Below are 17,437 nucleotides of genomic sequence, written 5' to 3'. Positions count from 1 at the left end.
GAAGTGTACAGACTTGAATATTACTTCTACTTACACAAGAAACCATAATGACTCACAAACATCATCTATTACCTAAATTGGTGTTTCGCAACATATTTTCCACTTTTCCCCTCCTGAAATTTAATAAGACTGAACACATAACTGTGCTAAAAGAACCTGAATAATCTGATTCAAAATGATGGGAGAGGAGGGAAAACTGGAAAATTTAGATTTTCCTCTTGATCTTGGAAAACTTTAAGCCAATATGTAAGTTACATAACAGAGAAGAGAATGAGATAAGTAAGCCCTTCTCAGTGCCAGAAACTGTGCTAAGTGCTTTACAAATATTTTCTCCTTTGATCCTCAGAACAATCCTGGGAAGTGGCTACTAATACATTTTTTATTTTACAGTTGAGAAAACTGAGGCAGATACAGATTAAGTGATTCGTCCAGGGTCACACAACTGATAAGCATATGTCTGAAGCTAAATTTAAAATCAAGTCTTCCTGGGGCAACTAAATGGCGCAGTGGATAGAGTACCATCCCTGAAGTCAGGAGGACCTAGAGTTCAAATTTGACCTCAGGTACTTAATATGTCCTAGCTGTGGGACTCTGGGCAAGTCACTTAACGCCAATTGCGTCAGCAAAAACAAAAAACAAACAAAAAAAACAAGTATTAGAGATATATTGTGCTGCCTAGTTGTCAGGATATGGTGATCAGTTATCATTCAATTAAACAGTTTAACCACTCCTCTGACATTCAGACCTCCATCCAGAATTTTGGCGATCCTACAACACACAAAATACATAAGTGGGCGAATGTAATAAGGCTTTTCACATAGTTCTTATTTAATAAAAATTTGAGTCAAATTGAAACTTCAAGGCATAATTTAAAATTTACATCAACTTTCAACTCATAATCAATGGGATACAGATATGGAAGCCAACATTTCAAAAATCAATTCATATTTCTATAACAGCTTGGCTTCCTCTAGATCATATTTCACATTTACTTTTCACATTGATTGCAGTAAGAAAAAACCTCAAAAAGCTTTGGAGCTTTTGTGTGTTAAATTAGAAGTACTTCTTTCCCCAGATTGAATCTCGGGTGAAAAGCTTATTTGGAACTCTAAATGTAGGCACAACTGCATTACTGTTCTCTAATTAATGTAGAATAATTCTTGGATTCATGGCATTGCCAGGCTAAACTATACTCAAAAGAAACCCTTTGTTTTCAAATAAATCAATGCTTGGCTTTAGATAATTCTAAAAAGAATCCTATTCATGAAGCCTACTTGAAATGATGAAATTTTTAAAAAATCCACATCCGTGTTGAAAGGATAATCTTTATTTAATAGATTTTTTTCCCTCTATTTAATAAAATCAGAGAATTTTAGAGTTGGTGATATCTGCCACAAACCTTTCACCCTTTTTAACCTCATGTAAGGAAAGTGAAGTCCCAAAAGATAAGTGACTTATTCAAGGTAACTAAAAAATACTCAAATGGATCTCTGACTTCATCCCTTTGGGAGTTCATGCCAATAATTCAAGCCCAATCTACTGATTCTACCCTATTATGTATAATTCTGGTCTATGTCCTCTTATAAGAGCACCACAGAAAATCACCCAACATCCTAAAGACTTTTCTTCCTTTTTTTTTTTAAGGTTAATTTTTTTTTTTCATTGAACAAACATTTCTTTCTTTGCTACTTCTCTCTATCCAACTGGGAAAAACAAACAAACAAAAATAAATAAATCTCTGGAACAAATATAGATAACCAAGCACAATAAATTCCCATATTGGCTCCACCCAAAAAATGTATCTGCCTATTTATTAAGCCCCTACTATGTGCCAGGAACTGTGCTAAGCACTTTAAAAATATTATCTCATTTGATCCTCACAACAATCCTGAGAAGTAGCTACTATTATGATCTTCATTTTATATTTTAAAATCAATCATCCCTCTGTCAGGAGATGAGGAGGATGGTTCATCACTGGTCTTCTAGAATTGTGATTGATTAGAATTCTTAAGTTTTTCAAAGTTGTTTGACTTTCCAGTGTTGTTACTGAATAAAGTGTTCTTCCAGTTCTGCTCAGTGAATTCTGCATTACCTTTCCTGATTTTTAGGCAGCTAAATGACACATTGTTGAACTTCGAGTCAGAAAGACTTGAGTTCAAATTCAGCTCAGACATTTACTAGCTTCGTAACCTCTGGTAAGTTGTTTAACTTCAGTTTATCTGAGTTTCCAACACCGAAAAAATAAGTGTAATAACAGCACCTATATCCTAAAATGGTTATGTGTATTAAATGAGATATTTACTATTTGTAGTCATTCCCAATTGATAAAAGGGCAAAGGATATAAACAGACAATTTTCAGAAGAAAAAAGTAAAGCCATTTATAGTCATATGAAAAAAATTCTCTAAATTGCTATTAATTAGAGAAATGGAACCACTTCACACCTCTCAGACTGGCTAAGAAGATAGGAAAATATAATGGTAAACAGTGGAAAAGATATGGGAAAACCAGAATATTAATGCATAGCGGTGTTGTGAAATGTTCTAACTATTCTGGAGAGCAATTACGAACTATATCTAAAGGGCTATCAAATTCTACAAACCCTTTGATCCAGAAGTATCACAACTCTCTGTATCCCAAAAGAAAAGGGGAAAGGACCCACATATACAAAAATGTTTATAGCAGCTCTTTTTGAAGTGGCAAGAAATTGGAAATTGAGTAGCTGCCCATCAATTAGGGAATGGTTGAATAAGTTATGGTATATGAAAGTAATGGAATATTATTGTTCTATAAGAAAGATGAACAGGCTCATTTCAGAAAAGCTTAAAGACTTATATGAACTGATGCTGAGCAAAGGAGAACATTGTACACAGCAACAGCAAGATTATATGATGATCAACTATGATAGACTTTGCTTTTCTTATCAATATGATTACCTAGGACAATTTCAATAGCCTTGGTCCATCCAAATCCAGAGAGAGAAACTATGGAAATTGAATGTGGATTAAAGCGTAATATTTTCACCTTTTATTTATTTTTTGGTTTGTTTGCTTGTTTGCTTTTTTTCTCATCTTTTTATTTGCACAACTTGATAAAATAGGGAAATATGTTTAAAAGTATTGTACATGTATAACTCATATCAGATTTCTTGCTCTATTGGAAGGAAATAAGAAAGGGAGAAAAAATTAGCACATAAAATGTTACAGAAATGAATGTTGAAAACTATCTTTATATGTATTTAGAAAAAAATAAAATACTACTGAGATATTTGAAAAGTGTTTGACAAGTGGTTGACACATTAGTAATTGCTCAATAAATCTTGTTCCTTCTCCATTCCCTTGACCTTTCAAAGATTTCAGGAGAATACTATGAGTATCCTATACTATTATTCTTTATCGTTTCTATATGACTTGCCCATCTTCTATTTTTCCTATTAAATATTTTGATGACATCTGTTACTCCTGTTCTTTAAAATTCCTCATGAGTTATACATTGCAGTCTGCTCACACACCATCTGCTTTGACATTGCCTTTCAGGTGATATTTATTTTGAATTCTTGAGAGACAAATATATTCCATGTTTTTGTGTTTTGTGGCAATAGCAATTAAAATGCTGGCATTAACAGGATGGGCTTTTGCTTTAATGGGAAACTTGTAAAGTAGAGAACTTTGCTCTATCTCAAAGGCAATCCAGTCTTCTCTATTCTTCTTGCTCATTCTGGACCTCACTTTTAGTCTTCTATTTGTCTTATCTGTTCCAAATATACATTCTGTAGGTTGTCCATTTTAAATGCATGTTGTAAGCTGGAGGGAATAAACATTTTTCAAGTATCAATCTTCTCTATGGTATGGTCTGATAACACAAATAAAGAGGCAAAGTGTGGATTGAATCTGACCTCAATCCTGCACTCTTTGGTATTTACATTAAACATGGGAAAATAGCAGTTTATGAGAAAACTAAAAATTAACACACAGGGGTAAAACAGACTTTGAGATCACCTAGTCCTGTTCCTGGTCCAGTATGTGAATACTCTTTACAATACTCCTCACAAACACTTCTGATAATAAGAAACTCACTACTTTATGTGGTGGCAACTTTTATCTTGCTTTGTATTCATCAGAAATATAACATGCAGGCTGTCTATGCCTTCCTCAAAATTTTTGATAAAATGAATAACTCAGTCATGAAAAGCATTTATAAAGCATTTATCATATGCCAGACACAGTGTTAGATACTGAAGACATAGATACAACAAAATAGCAAGACATGCCATTTATTGGCAGGGGCGGGGGTGGGGGTGGGAGGAGAGATCAAGTATTGGACAGGGAAAGAAGTTTTAATCTGGGAAGTCATAAAGATGGGGAGAGGAACATTAGGATAGTCACACTGGTGTGCTCATTATAGTGATATGACAGCATTTATTTGAATATAGTTCCCCAAGTAGAGATGGAAAAAATGACTTGGGATCATGTGAGGGATCAAGGCTAAAAATAAACAAACAAAAAAAAAAAAAACCTTGGTGAAGATGTGTAATTATGGGAGTGAAGAGCTATTGTTCATTTGTTAAAGTTGTGTCTAACTCTTCTTGACCCCATTTAGGATTTTCTTGGCAAAAATACTAGAATGATTTGCCATTTCCTCCTCCAGTTCACTTTCCAGAAGAGGAAGCTGAGGTAAACAGAGTTAAGTGACTTGCCTATAGTCACACAGCTAACAAGTATCTGAGGCCAGATTGGAACTCAGATCTTCCTGACTCTGGGCCTGGTTGGTGGTCTATCCACAGTACCACCTAGCTGCCCAAATAATGTCTTAATTCTTCCTACGTAGGGTTCTTGCAGCTCTAGTTGATAATGATCAAAAGATTTGAATGCAGAAATCACATAACAGTACTATTCTACACTGAAAAATGTTTCAAGATAAAAATACTCAAATGACAATAAGACATTAGCTAATTCTCTGATATTACATAACTCACATGGTGCTGCCACAGTACAGTTAGCAACATTAGCAATTTGGTTATTTTTTTAACCACTCTCATCATCTCAACATATTTCTTAACTTTATATTCAAGATAATTCTTTATATATTTTAAATTTTCTGATCACTTGAACTTACTGGATCATTTCCAAAAATCTTTTTTCAGTTATATTTATATGTATTCTTGTCACTAATTCACATTACACTTAAGTGGTTTGCAAAGCCCTTTGCTCACATAAGTCCTTTTTGGCACTGCATGATCTGGAGACGAGACCCACGCTGACAAAGACTCTGGGGGTTGTATTTCTTCAGGAAAAGAGTAAGTGGTTTCCATGGAGTAGCAATTTTAAATCTCCCTGAAAGGGATAGGAGGGAAGAGTGTTGAAGAGACTAAGTTGGAAAGAGAACAGCAGCAGTGGCAGATGGAGGATGTTTTTCAGGAGACTGACTCTCAGACTTGTGTTAAAGGCTTTTCCTTTCCATCAGAGAGTGGCTGAATTATGCTTTCTTAGAGGAAGAACTGGAACAAGGATGAATCTACTCAGCTTTATTGGCTGCAGGCAAGGATGGCCCGGCTCACAACTGAGTATCTTTGCTATTTGAGTTTTGCTTGCTGGTTCTTTACTTTTCCCAAAATAACAATGGTTTACTAAATAAAGATAATTTAAATTGCATCTTGAGTTTGTTTTTGTTATCTGGGGCATGATGAGGTAGGTAGTAAATCCTAAGAAAACTTGTCATCTGTCTGGAAGACCACCTTACTTGCAAGATAATCAAGACTTACTGAGAGCTTGGAGCATTTTGTGAATATGATTTATAATCTATATTTCTAAACTATTTTAGCTTTGTCAAGAAGGGAAGCTATGTGGAACTAAGACCTTTGCCCTAGGCCTAAACCCTCCGAAGCTAACTAATCTGATCTCTAAGAACACAGGTTACTTTTCAGCAAGGGAGGGGGAAAAGATTATGGATTTTCTTTCTCAACTTTATCCTTTCCCCATTAGTCCTCCCACCCCCTCTTCCAAGTGATAGAGAGAAGGTCACAGATCCCCAAGGGTGAAGGTAGGTATGGTCATTCATTTATGAACACTTCCTCAGGGAAAGAGTGAAAATATTGATCTTAACTGCTCTCCATAGTGTCAATTTCTGGTCTTTATTCACAATAACCACCCCATTTTATAGATATGAAAAGTAGTACCTTAAAGTAGAAATAATAAATCTAAGTCCATACATGTAGCAAGTGTCAAAGTCAGGATTTGAACCCAGGTTTTTCAGCTTCAAATTGCTACAGATAACTCCTACATGAGGGTACAGCATCAAAAAAACTTAAGGACCAAGATGCCTTCTTATTTTTTTCTTATCAAGAGTCTCAACCCACCACCTGCTAGGATGTATGTTATAGAGCTATCAGCTACCATTTAACAATAAATATTTAAGTATTATAAAATTTGCTCATTCTATCATATTTGTACCCAATTTAGTTTATTCAGGAAAGTTTCCTTGAGGTAATTCAGGGAATAGAGCACTGGGCCTGGAGTCAAGAGTCATGTTGAGTTTAAATCTGGCCTCAGACACTTACTAGTTATGTGACCCTGAACAAATCACTTAACGCAGTTTCCCTCAGTTTCCTCACCTGTAAAATGAACTGGAAAAGGAAATGGGAAACCATTCCAGTAGCTTTGCTAAGAAAATGGGGTCCCAAAGACTTGAACACAACTGAATTGACTCAACAACAATAAGTAGAGTATCAAAACTGGAATATCTGTTAAGATTAGAATGCTAATTGTTGCTATATATTCATTTGTTATAGAACAAACTAGGTAGAGCATCTGGGGAAGTTAAATTAATAAGAAAGGAGGAGGCCAGGACCCTCAAGTTCCAAGTTCCATTTGTTTTAGGGTTACTGTCTCTACAGTGAACTGAAACTTCATTAATATATATATATCAGAATATCTAACATTTCTTAATGCTTATGTGCAATTTGATTCTCATAACAACTGTGGGAGGTAGGTGCGATTACTGCTATTTTGCAGATGAGAAAACTAAGTCTAGCAGGTTAAGTGTCTTAGCCAGCTTGTCATTTTCTGAGTCCAAATTTGAAACTGTCTTCCTTACTTCAGTCAATCCTCTATTCACTGTGCCACCAAGCTCTTCAATTCATCAATTTCAAATTCAATTTCTGTTAAGTAATTTCTATTAATACCAACAAAGAATATAAACTAGCAACTCAAAACAATCTTTCATTTTAAAATCATAATAATCTATCTTTTAGATTAACCCACTTGTTTCATTACACTTTATTATACACAATAAAAATATAAAATTTTAGCCAGACTCTTTCCAAACCCAGATATAACTATTTACTTAAAGACAGATGGAATGTAAATACTTTTGCAGTTTCAAAATGGCTTAATACCTTTAGCAAAGTAGCTTTGATATTGGTCAACTTTTCCCCGAGGCCCCACACAAGATAACACATTTCACAAGCTAAACAATAAACTACAGTGCCAGGCCAAGAAGAGAAAATGTGTTTGAAAAAATGCTTAAACAGGGCAAACCTAAAAATAAAATTTCTGAAGTTCTCATTTCTTAAATTGCCTTTATGTAATAAAAAATTTCTATTGAAGTCAATTATTTGTAAAAAAAAAAAAAGACTAAGAAATTACTCTTTAAAAAGAATGAAGTTAACAGAAAGTAAATTATAATCTTATTGGTTCAAGACATTAAGAATCAGAGGGAGAAAAAAACAACTACTCACAAAATAATTTAGCACTAGCAGGGTTTTGCAAGCAGTGGAAAGAAAAATTTTTGATTAGATATCAAGTGACTTGGTTTTGGATCTTGGCAATGGCACTTACTAGCTGTGAGAGCCTTAGGACAGTTATTTAATCCTCAATTTTATTATCATCATCATCATCATCACTGACACCACACTCACAGAATTACAATGTTTACATACAGGGTATCCCAAAAGTCTTAATGCAGTTTGAAGCTTTAAAAAGAAATGAAAACATAAACCTACTTATTCAGTCTTCAAGTCCAATGCCTTTCCCATTTCAGCAGACTGTAAGCATTTATTAAATGCCTATATATCAAGCATTATACTAATCATTATCAATACAAAAACAAAAAGTCATTGTCCCATAGGAACTCTCAATCTAATTTTGTGGAGGTGACACCTGAGGTCTTAAAGTGTTTAATAATACTTTGCAGTTTTTCAAGTGCTTTTGATCTTCACAAAAACTCTGAGAGGTTGCTACAGGTGACTCAGTTTTTCTAGAAACTACCACCTGCCCCGTCATGCCCACCCAGTTCCTATGCATCTCTTGTTGAACTGAAAACTGCACGGTTGGTATAACTTTTGTTTTCTAAAAAGGAAAAGCTCAGGGGCTCACCTAAATCATTAAGGGTCTGAGGCAGGGATTTATTTCAGAAAGTTTGGATTGCCTTCGGGAAGGGAAAAGAGGGGAAGGTTCTCCAAGAATTTGTTTCTCTTGTTTATCTTCTTTGCTTTTGTAATTCTCTAACTCTAAAGGGAGTGGTATTTATGGACTAGGGAAGGGAAAGGAAGGCAGTTACATTCCTAGTTTTGATAAAGGAGGTTAACAAAAGCCTTAGGGTGTTTTTGTTTTATTTTAAATAAATAATATCTGTTTGCTTCCTTAAGCCCCTATCCAAGGCTAGCTTTGAAGCCTAACTAAGAAAGCAAATAACAAATAAGCAAAAGCTGTGAAGAGAAATACAGAGGTTGATTAGGGAGCCTGGACTTAGAGGAATTGATCATCATTGAAGTATCAAAGGCCAGAAACTATCTGGATACTGTTAACTACCAAACTGAGTCATTCCAAATTTGGTGAAATTTATGAATTTTTCACAAGCACATTTTTCTCTTTTCATTAAATGAAGTAATGAAAGTATCAAATGCTATAGCTCCATGAACTACTGGTCAAAACCTGTCTACATTGATATCTTAATACAAATGTGCTTTTTAACACTACAACATAGTCTATATAAAAGCCTAATTGAGATTATAGTTTAGATTTGAGAAGAGAACATGAGATTTCCTTTAATATATAAGGATAAAACATTCCTAAAATAATCCTACTCTGGTGCAATCATCTTATAGCAAGTATGAAATCTGTCATCATATCTTGTTTTCAAAGGTATTTGGAATTGTCAAATAGTGTTAACCCAAAGACAAAATTATTAGCTACATCCAATAAGCAGAACTTTTCTAATTACATCAAACTACTAATATATCTCTCTGATCAGCCTCTAGTTTAGGCAATAAACTTTGCCACTTAACAAAGTCATTCTCCTGAATATCAACAACACAGAAAAAATTCCACATATTCAAACCACTAATTATTTGATGTTTTCATAGTACCATTCCTTACATTTTTAAGAAAATCAAATACTAAACAAAAGAAGACATAAAATTGAGACTGAAATATGATTAAACTACACATGGATCACCTTTAAATAATTGATTTTAGTTTTTACAAACTGAATAGATGAGTTATTTTAAGGTCCACCTCATAAAAGATAATTCCTTATCTAAAACCAAAACCAAGCATCATATGCAATAGAAGATACACTCGTACCTTTCCCAAGAATCAATTAATAAACATTTATTCAGAACTTTAATAGATGCTAGATATTGTAGTAAACTCTGGGAATACAAATAAGAAAAAGAAATAGTCCTTGCCCTCAAGGAGTTTACAATATAATGGAGAGACAGCATGCAAACAAATATATACCAAGTAAGCTACATACAAAATAAACAGGAAATAATTTCTAGAGGGAAGGCATTAGAAATAAGAGGGGTTTTGGATGGCTCTCTGTTTATGGACCATCCAGGAAGCATCATTGGATTGAAGAGTACTTGTCTGGGAGTAAGGAGAATGAAAAGGTAGGAGGGAACTAGGTTATAAAGGTCTTTAAATGCCCAACAGAGCAATTCTTGTTTAATCTTGGAGACAACATGGAGGCACTGGAGTTTATTGAGTTGGGGTTGAGGGGGAACATGTAGCAGTATCAGTGGAGAGAAGGGTGTGTGGTATTAGAGAGATGCTGTAAAAGTGAAATTGACAGACCTTGGTACCAAATTAGGGAGTGAAAAATAGGAATCTAGGAAGACTCCTAGGTTGAGAAACTGAAATACTAGGAGGATGGTATTGCTTTCTATAGTAATACAGAAAGAGGATTGTAGTAATAGGGAAATGGGGGGGGAGGAGATTTGGTTTTTGGATATATTGAATTTAAGAAGTCTATTGGATATCCAATTTAAGTGAAGCAAGGATTTCTATTCTCCCTACTACTATTTTAAATAGTTCTGGAAATGCTAGCAAACAGCAATAAGACAAGAGAAAGAAGTTAAAGGACAAGTACTTTTACAAAGATAAGTAAAAAGGAGATAGAAAAATGATATGTTGTACTCAGAAATTCCTAAGGAATCAGCAAAGATACTAATTGAGATAATTTCAGTAAAATTGCAGGCTACAAATAAACTTCCAAAAATCAATAGCATTTTTACATAAAGATATCAAAATGAAAGAAGCAAAAATAGAAAGAGAAATCTTATTCTAAATGATTACAAAATGAATATAATATATAGGGATTAATGTGTGCAAAGCATAGAAAAGGACAATTTAAATACCTGAAGAAATATTTAGTGTTCATGCTAATATAAAAAATCACAATACTTTCAAAATTAATTTATACTTTTATTACTTAGCCAATGAATCATCAAGGGGATGCACTATAACACTAAAATAGTGACAAAATATACTTTGGGGAAAAAACTCTTAAAATATCAAGGGAAAGTTTGAAAAGAAATGGAGATTAAGGGGGAATAGATCTTTTAGATCTTAAACAATTTTATGAAGCAGAAATCAGCAAAACTATCTGGAATTAATTTTTAAAATAGAAAGGTAAATCAATGGAACAACCTGAATAAAAAAGAATCTAGTGTTAGATAAAGTAGAAGATAGAAAATCATTTAGGAAAAAACTCTCCATCTGATAGAAAGAAGATTGGCAGAAATTAGGCTTAGACTAATCTTTGCATCAAATTTCTCTGATAATAGTTTGATATACAAATATACATATAAATAATTAATAAATACATATGATTAGTAGTCATTGCCTAATAGATAAACATTCAAAGGATATGCACAAATAGCTTTCAAATTTAGAATTAAAAAGTATTCACAACCATATGAAAGTATGATTCAAATTTCTAATAAGAGAACTGCAAAACAATCTTGAGGTTTCACCTCACTCTGCAAATTGGCAAAGATGATTAAAAAAAAAATGGCAATACTCAGTGGCAATACTGAAATGATAAGTACACAAATATGATGTTGATAGAATTGTGAAATGGTACAACTGTTTTGGAAAACAATTTGGAATTATGCAAATAAAGTGATTAAGCCTCTTTGAATTACAAACTCTATTGATTGGTTTATTTCTCAAGTTATTGATAAGAAATAATTTCTATATACACCAAAATATCACTGTTTGTGAGAGCAAAGAATTAGAAACAAAGTAGAGGCCAATCCATTGGAGAACAGACAAACAAATTGTAGAACATAATGAAATACTCCTGTGACATAAGAAAAATATGGAAAGATTTATATGAATTTATCCAAATTAAAGTAAGCAGAACCAAGAAAATAATATTTTTGCCGCAACAAAAATAAAAAGAACCATACATCAAAGATTAAAAGCAAATGTAACAAAATTATACAGATAAACTATCTTGAATGAACTAAACTTGAATTAATAAATATGAAAAAATAGATCCAAATCCACAAGTACTATACATTGTGCATATTTTGAGATTTTTTCCAATATGTGAATCACTTGTGATGATTTTTTTTTCCTCTTTAAAATAATACTATTTGATATATAAGATGGTTCTCTGGGAGGGGCAGGGAAAAGGCTGTTAGGGATAACTATGACAATATAAGAAACAGAAAACATAAATTTTTTAAAAAGCTACTTCCTGAATTAAAAAAAAATCATTGGAGATTCTATAGAATATTTCCAAATATTTTCAAAAACTTTAGAGGATGCTGGTATTAGATTTATACTATGTCTACCACAGTATATGCTTTGGTGGTATGTATTGTTTTCAGGTTTTTGTCAGTAACCCTGGTAGTAACAGAGCAATCCCATTCCTTTATGATCTTCTCCAACAGATTGATCCCACTATCATCTCTTTTGATAATTTTTAATCTCTCTCTCAATGTAGTTATTTTTGTTGTTGTGAAGTAGTTTTTCAGTTGCATTTAAATCTCCATGACCTATTTTCGTGGCAAAGATACTGGAGTGATTTGCCATTTCCTTCTCCAACTCATTTTCCAGATGAGGAAATGGAGGCAAACAGAATTAAATAACTTGAGAGCAGGATCACACAGCTAGAAAATGTCTGAAACTGGATTTGAACCTGGAAAGATCAATCTTCTGAATCTAGGCCGAATACTCTATTCACTAAGAGCCCTGTGTACTTGTTCCCTGATGCTTAAAAATGTGCCCAAAGCTATAAAAAAACAAACTCTAAGGATGACTATTATAATTTCCAGATATCATATTATTTCTTCTATTTTTTTCAGCTAAATGCCTAAAAAACCTGTAGACTCTTAGTGCCTTCACTTGCTTTCCTCTCACTTCTTAACCCTTTGCAATCTGGCTTTCAACATCATTCAACCGAAATTCCCCTCTCAAAGGTCTAATGATCTTTTTATTTGTCAAATCTAAGAGCCTTTTCTCATTCCTGATTCTTCTGGACCTCTCTCTGCAGCATTTAAGGCTGTTGATTACTTGAGTCTCTTGGACAATCTTTCCTCTCTAGATTTTGGAAACATTGTTGTTTCTTATCATACTAGTCCATCTTAGACTTATTTGTTGAATTGTCATCCATGTCAATTCTTTTAATTAATGGAGGCTCTGTCCTGGATACTTTCTCTTTTCTCTCTCACTAAATCAACATATCAATACATCTCCATTCTGAACCTCAAACAGCCTACTGGATATCAGATACTGAAAATCACTATAGGAATCTCAAAAAGCTCTTGAAAACATTGGAAATAGTCTTCAGAATCTCCAGAGTTTTATATCTAAAACAGAAGTAAGTCAGTTCAGGGAAGACTAGCACATCTGGTGTGAGGGCTTGCTGAGAAAGGCTACCCATCTACCTTTTATGTCCACCTGCCCTCCAACTTTTACCTTTGACTCCAAAAAGCTGTAGCATGCCCAGTGGCCACACTCTAGTAAAACCATGTTGGCAGATGGGCTAAACCCAGGTGGAGGGTAACCCACAAGCCTCATACCCATTGGTTAGTTACAGGGATATCTACCTCTTCCATATGAAGATTTTCCCTGATAGGATGGACAGATAATAATAATTCGTTCCAATGGCCGTGAAAGTGGCTGAAGCAGGTGCTCTGGGAAAGGGAGGATACTTAGTAGTACATGATCAGGTGCCAAAAGTGCCAGGATCATCCACTGCATTTGGGGTTTGACTTTTGTTTTACCACTAGACTTTGAGGACTCTGAATGAGAAAGCGAGGGTGACCATTTTGCCTCCAAATTGAATCCAATTCATGAGCAAGTCATCACTCAATACGATGTTATTGGTCCTTTTCAAAAATGAAGGATGAGCAACAATAAGAAATATCTATTATGCTTCAAACATATACACTAGGCATTGGAGATACCAAGAAAAATTAAAAAAAAAAAAAAAGGGAGACAATATGCCAGCCACGATGTACAAACAAGATACATACAGGATAAACTGCTGGTAATCTCAGAAGTAAGGTATTACAATTGAGGGAGACAGGAAAAGGCTTCCTGTAGAAAATGGGACTTTAGCTGAGACTTAAGGGAAGACAGAGAAACTAGGAGAGAGAGATGAGGAGGAAGAGAATTCCAAGCCCTGGGAAAATGCTCATCCAGAAGGTGGAGTGTCATGTTTAAGGAACAGCAAGGATCACTGAATCATTGAACACTTGAGAGAGTAAGGTATAAGAAAATTGGGAAGATAGACTCCGAAGGGTATTGAAAGCCAAAAGATTTCCTATTTGATCTTGGAGGTGATGAGGACCATTGTAGTTTACTAAAAAGGGGTGTGATAGGGTCAAACTTTCATTTTAGGAAGTTCAGTTTGACAGCTTTAGTGAGGATGAGTTGGAGCAGGGAGAGCTGAAGCAGACTCATCAGCAGCCTATTGCAATAATTCACATTATTATGTATAAAATATAAATCACATCCATACAGTGATGAGGGCCACCACCATCATGGCAGCAATGCCAGAAGAGATAGGGGATGACAACTAGTGGGAATGAATCAAAAAACAAACAAACAAAAAACAAAAACCCAACTCAAGAATATGTTATCTTTCCCTTCTAAACCCACTTCCAGTTGATGGTACTGGCATCCCCTTTTAGTCAGATTTATAAACTTGGAATCATCCTCAATTTTTTACTCTCATTTACTCCACATTTCTAAGCCTATTGTTTCTACCTCCACAATATCTCTCTCATTCATGCTCTTCTGCCTGTTCACAAGGTCATCAGACTAATCAGGATCTCAGCATTTCTTGACTAGACTATTACAACAGCCTCCTAACTGATCTGCCTGCCTCAAGTCTCTCCCTGCCCTAATCCTTCCTCCATAAAACTGCCAATTGTTTTCCTAAATCACAAGTGAGAACACTTACCTCTAGGATCAAATACAAACTCCTTTATTTGGGGGGCAAGTGGGGTTAAGTGATTTGCCAGAATCACACAGCTATTAAGAATCTGAGGCTGGATTTGAATTTAGGTCCTGACTCAAGGGCCTGTGCTCCATCCACTATGCCACCTAGCTGCCCCTCTTTAATTGGCATTTAAAGCTTTTCACAAGCTAGCCCATCCACCTTTCCAGTCTTATTCATTACTGTGTTTCATGGACATTATTTAGACAGACTGCCCTTCCTACTATTTATTTTTCATATATAACCTTCATACCAGCCTTTGCATAGTCTTAGAATGCATTCCTTGTTGCCTTCCACTTTCTAGAGTCCCTAGTTTCTGTCCAGATCTTGTTTAAGTACCCCATTCTATTATGCGACATCTTTCTTGCTTTCCTTCTCCAGCAGGTGCTAGTGCTTCCCTACCCAAACTACTTTGTACTTCTTTTGCATATCCCTTTATGTGTATACAGGTATCTCTTTTGCATATCCCTTCATGTGTATACATGTATCCCATGTATCTCCCAAATCCTTTTTTATCTAGCACATAATATATGTTCTAGCATATAGCACATAATAGGCACTTTAGTTGTGTTTTCTGACTGAGATTGTTCAAAACTTAAATCTTTTTTTTTGATACCAGTCTATGATTAATATGCTGATCAACTGTGAATAGAAATTGTGTGTGTGTGCGTGTACAAATGGAAATATTAATAAAAATTTAAAAAGACAGGGTGTAAGGGGAAAGGAAGAGAGCAATCCCTGAGTAAACAAGGCAAGATTAAGAAGAGGAAGGGAGTAATAGAGGATTTAGGAATATGTCAGAGAAATTAATTGCCTGAGACGGAATTGACTAAGTCCTAAGTTGTGAAAGAGGAAAAAAGTTTGGGTTGAGGGAGTTGGCATGGGGCAATGACATGGCAGATATACACAAGTCTTTCTCGGAGAGAAGAAAGTCAGTGTGGAACAGTGGGGGAAAGTATTGGCTGTGGAGTCGGAGAACTGACCATTGAAAAACACTGAATCTTGCTGACTCTCAGCTTTCTCGTCTATAAAACGAGGGTGTGGAGGTTGTTTCTTCCGAAGTTTCTAAAGGGTTTTTTCCCTGGGGGATGTCCCAGAAGGAAAGGAAGCCAAATTATGCCAGGAGTTCTCTAGTTACTTACCTCACAAGATTGTTGCAAGATTCACATGAGATAATACATGTAAAGAACTTTGCAAATGTATATAAAACTCATTATTATTATTTTCTAAATATTCATTGACCTACTATTAGTAAAACATTTTAAAGGGACAGTTTCTTTTAGTAATAGTGATAGGGTTTTGGTTTTTTTTTTTTTTAGGGAGGGAGTGTCCATCTACTCTGTATCATCCAATTCTCTTTATGACCATTTTTTATGACACACATTTACTAAACTGTTTATTAGGAAATTACGGCACACTCTATGGTCATAGAGAAAACTAATTGATCAAGAAAATGGAACCCTGAAAACGATCTCATTAATACAATGCGCTTAGTCTTTGGTTACATATAAAGATTCCTTAATATCAAAACCTTCCATACCATGGCAATTGTACTACTAAGCTTATAGGAACTGAAAAAAATACATGGTGACAAAGAGCTTCTGTGAATTCTTTAATATTTAAAAGAATTTGTATTTTATTTATCACAACAGCACCTGCATACATTTGAAAAACAATAACAGAGTGAAGCATGTTATTCATGGAGTCAATACAGATTTTCAAATATGCCATCATAAATCTCCACCCCTGTAAGTCTTCAACTCACACAAAGGTCTAAGACCACTGCTCTAAAGAACAGAGCTAGATCTTCCCACTGAACCCAGAAGGCTGTAGAGGGGAAAGTAAGACAGGTGAGCTTGCACAGCCCTCCCTCATTTAAATCCAATTCACTTGCATGTTGTGAAAATTCAATTATTTGAGTACAATGTGAAACCTTAGGAGAACTAGGTCGATGATCTTGGCTCTCTAACTAGCTCAGTGACTTGGAACAAGTCATTTTATTTTATTTTTTTATTTTCAAAACACTTTTTAGTTCAACTTGTTTGAAATAGGGAAACTTCTCTACAGCATCCCAAATAAAAAATCAACTAGTCTCCTCTTATTCCCAAGGAAGGGGGAGTTCTTTCCTTTCCAAAACACCCTATTGCTCTTTGGGACAGTTTCACTTACTATAAAGTTTTTTCTTTATATAGAGCCAAAATCTGCCTTTGCAATTTCTAGCTATTTCTTCTTATTCGATTATTTGGGGCCAGCATTTATAATGTACTTTGAGATTTGGAAAATACATATGTTAACTCATTTGATCATAAGGAACTTATTTTTGGCACTGACTTACAAGTCCTTCTGGGTTCTCTCCTCCAACTTGCATTGACACTGGGTCCCTAGAAGAGAAGCTACTACTATTTTCAGAGGTATAAGGAAAACCTTGTGAATTTTTATCCTTATAACACTAACTCAGGAGCCCCTATTAGCACACTTTCACTTAACAATAATTCAGTAGATTCAGTTCTCTAGCAAAGGCATTTACTCAAGTGTAACAGCAAGAACAGCCCACTTTCCCACAAATGAACAAAGTCCATGAAGTACTAGAGTAATGGATAGAATATGGGCACAAACTTAAAGCACAATGGTTTCCCACATATATGGGAAATAAATATGACCAAGGCAATTCACAATTCCTGAAATGCAGGGCTTTAATGTCA

The sequence above is a fragment of the Sminthopsis crassicaudata genome, chromosome 1 (genome assembly GCF_048593235.1).
Source record: "Sminthopsis crassicaudata isolate SCR6 chromosome 1, ASM4859323v1, whole genome shotgun sequence".
Taxonomy (NCBI): Eukaryota; Metazoa; Chordata; class Mammalia; order Dasyuromorphia; family Dasyuridae; genus Sminthopsis; species Sminthopsis crassicaudata.
Note: the sequence above shows the minus strand (reverse complement) of the source record.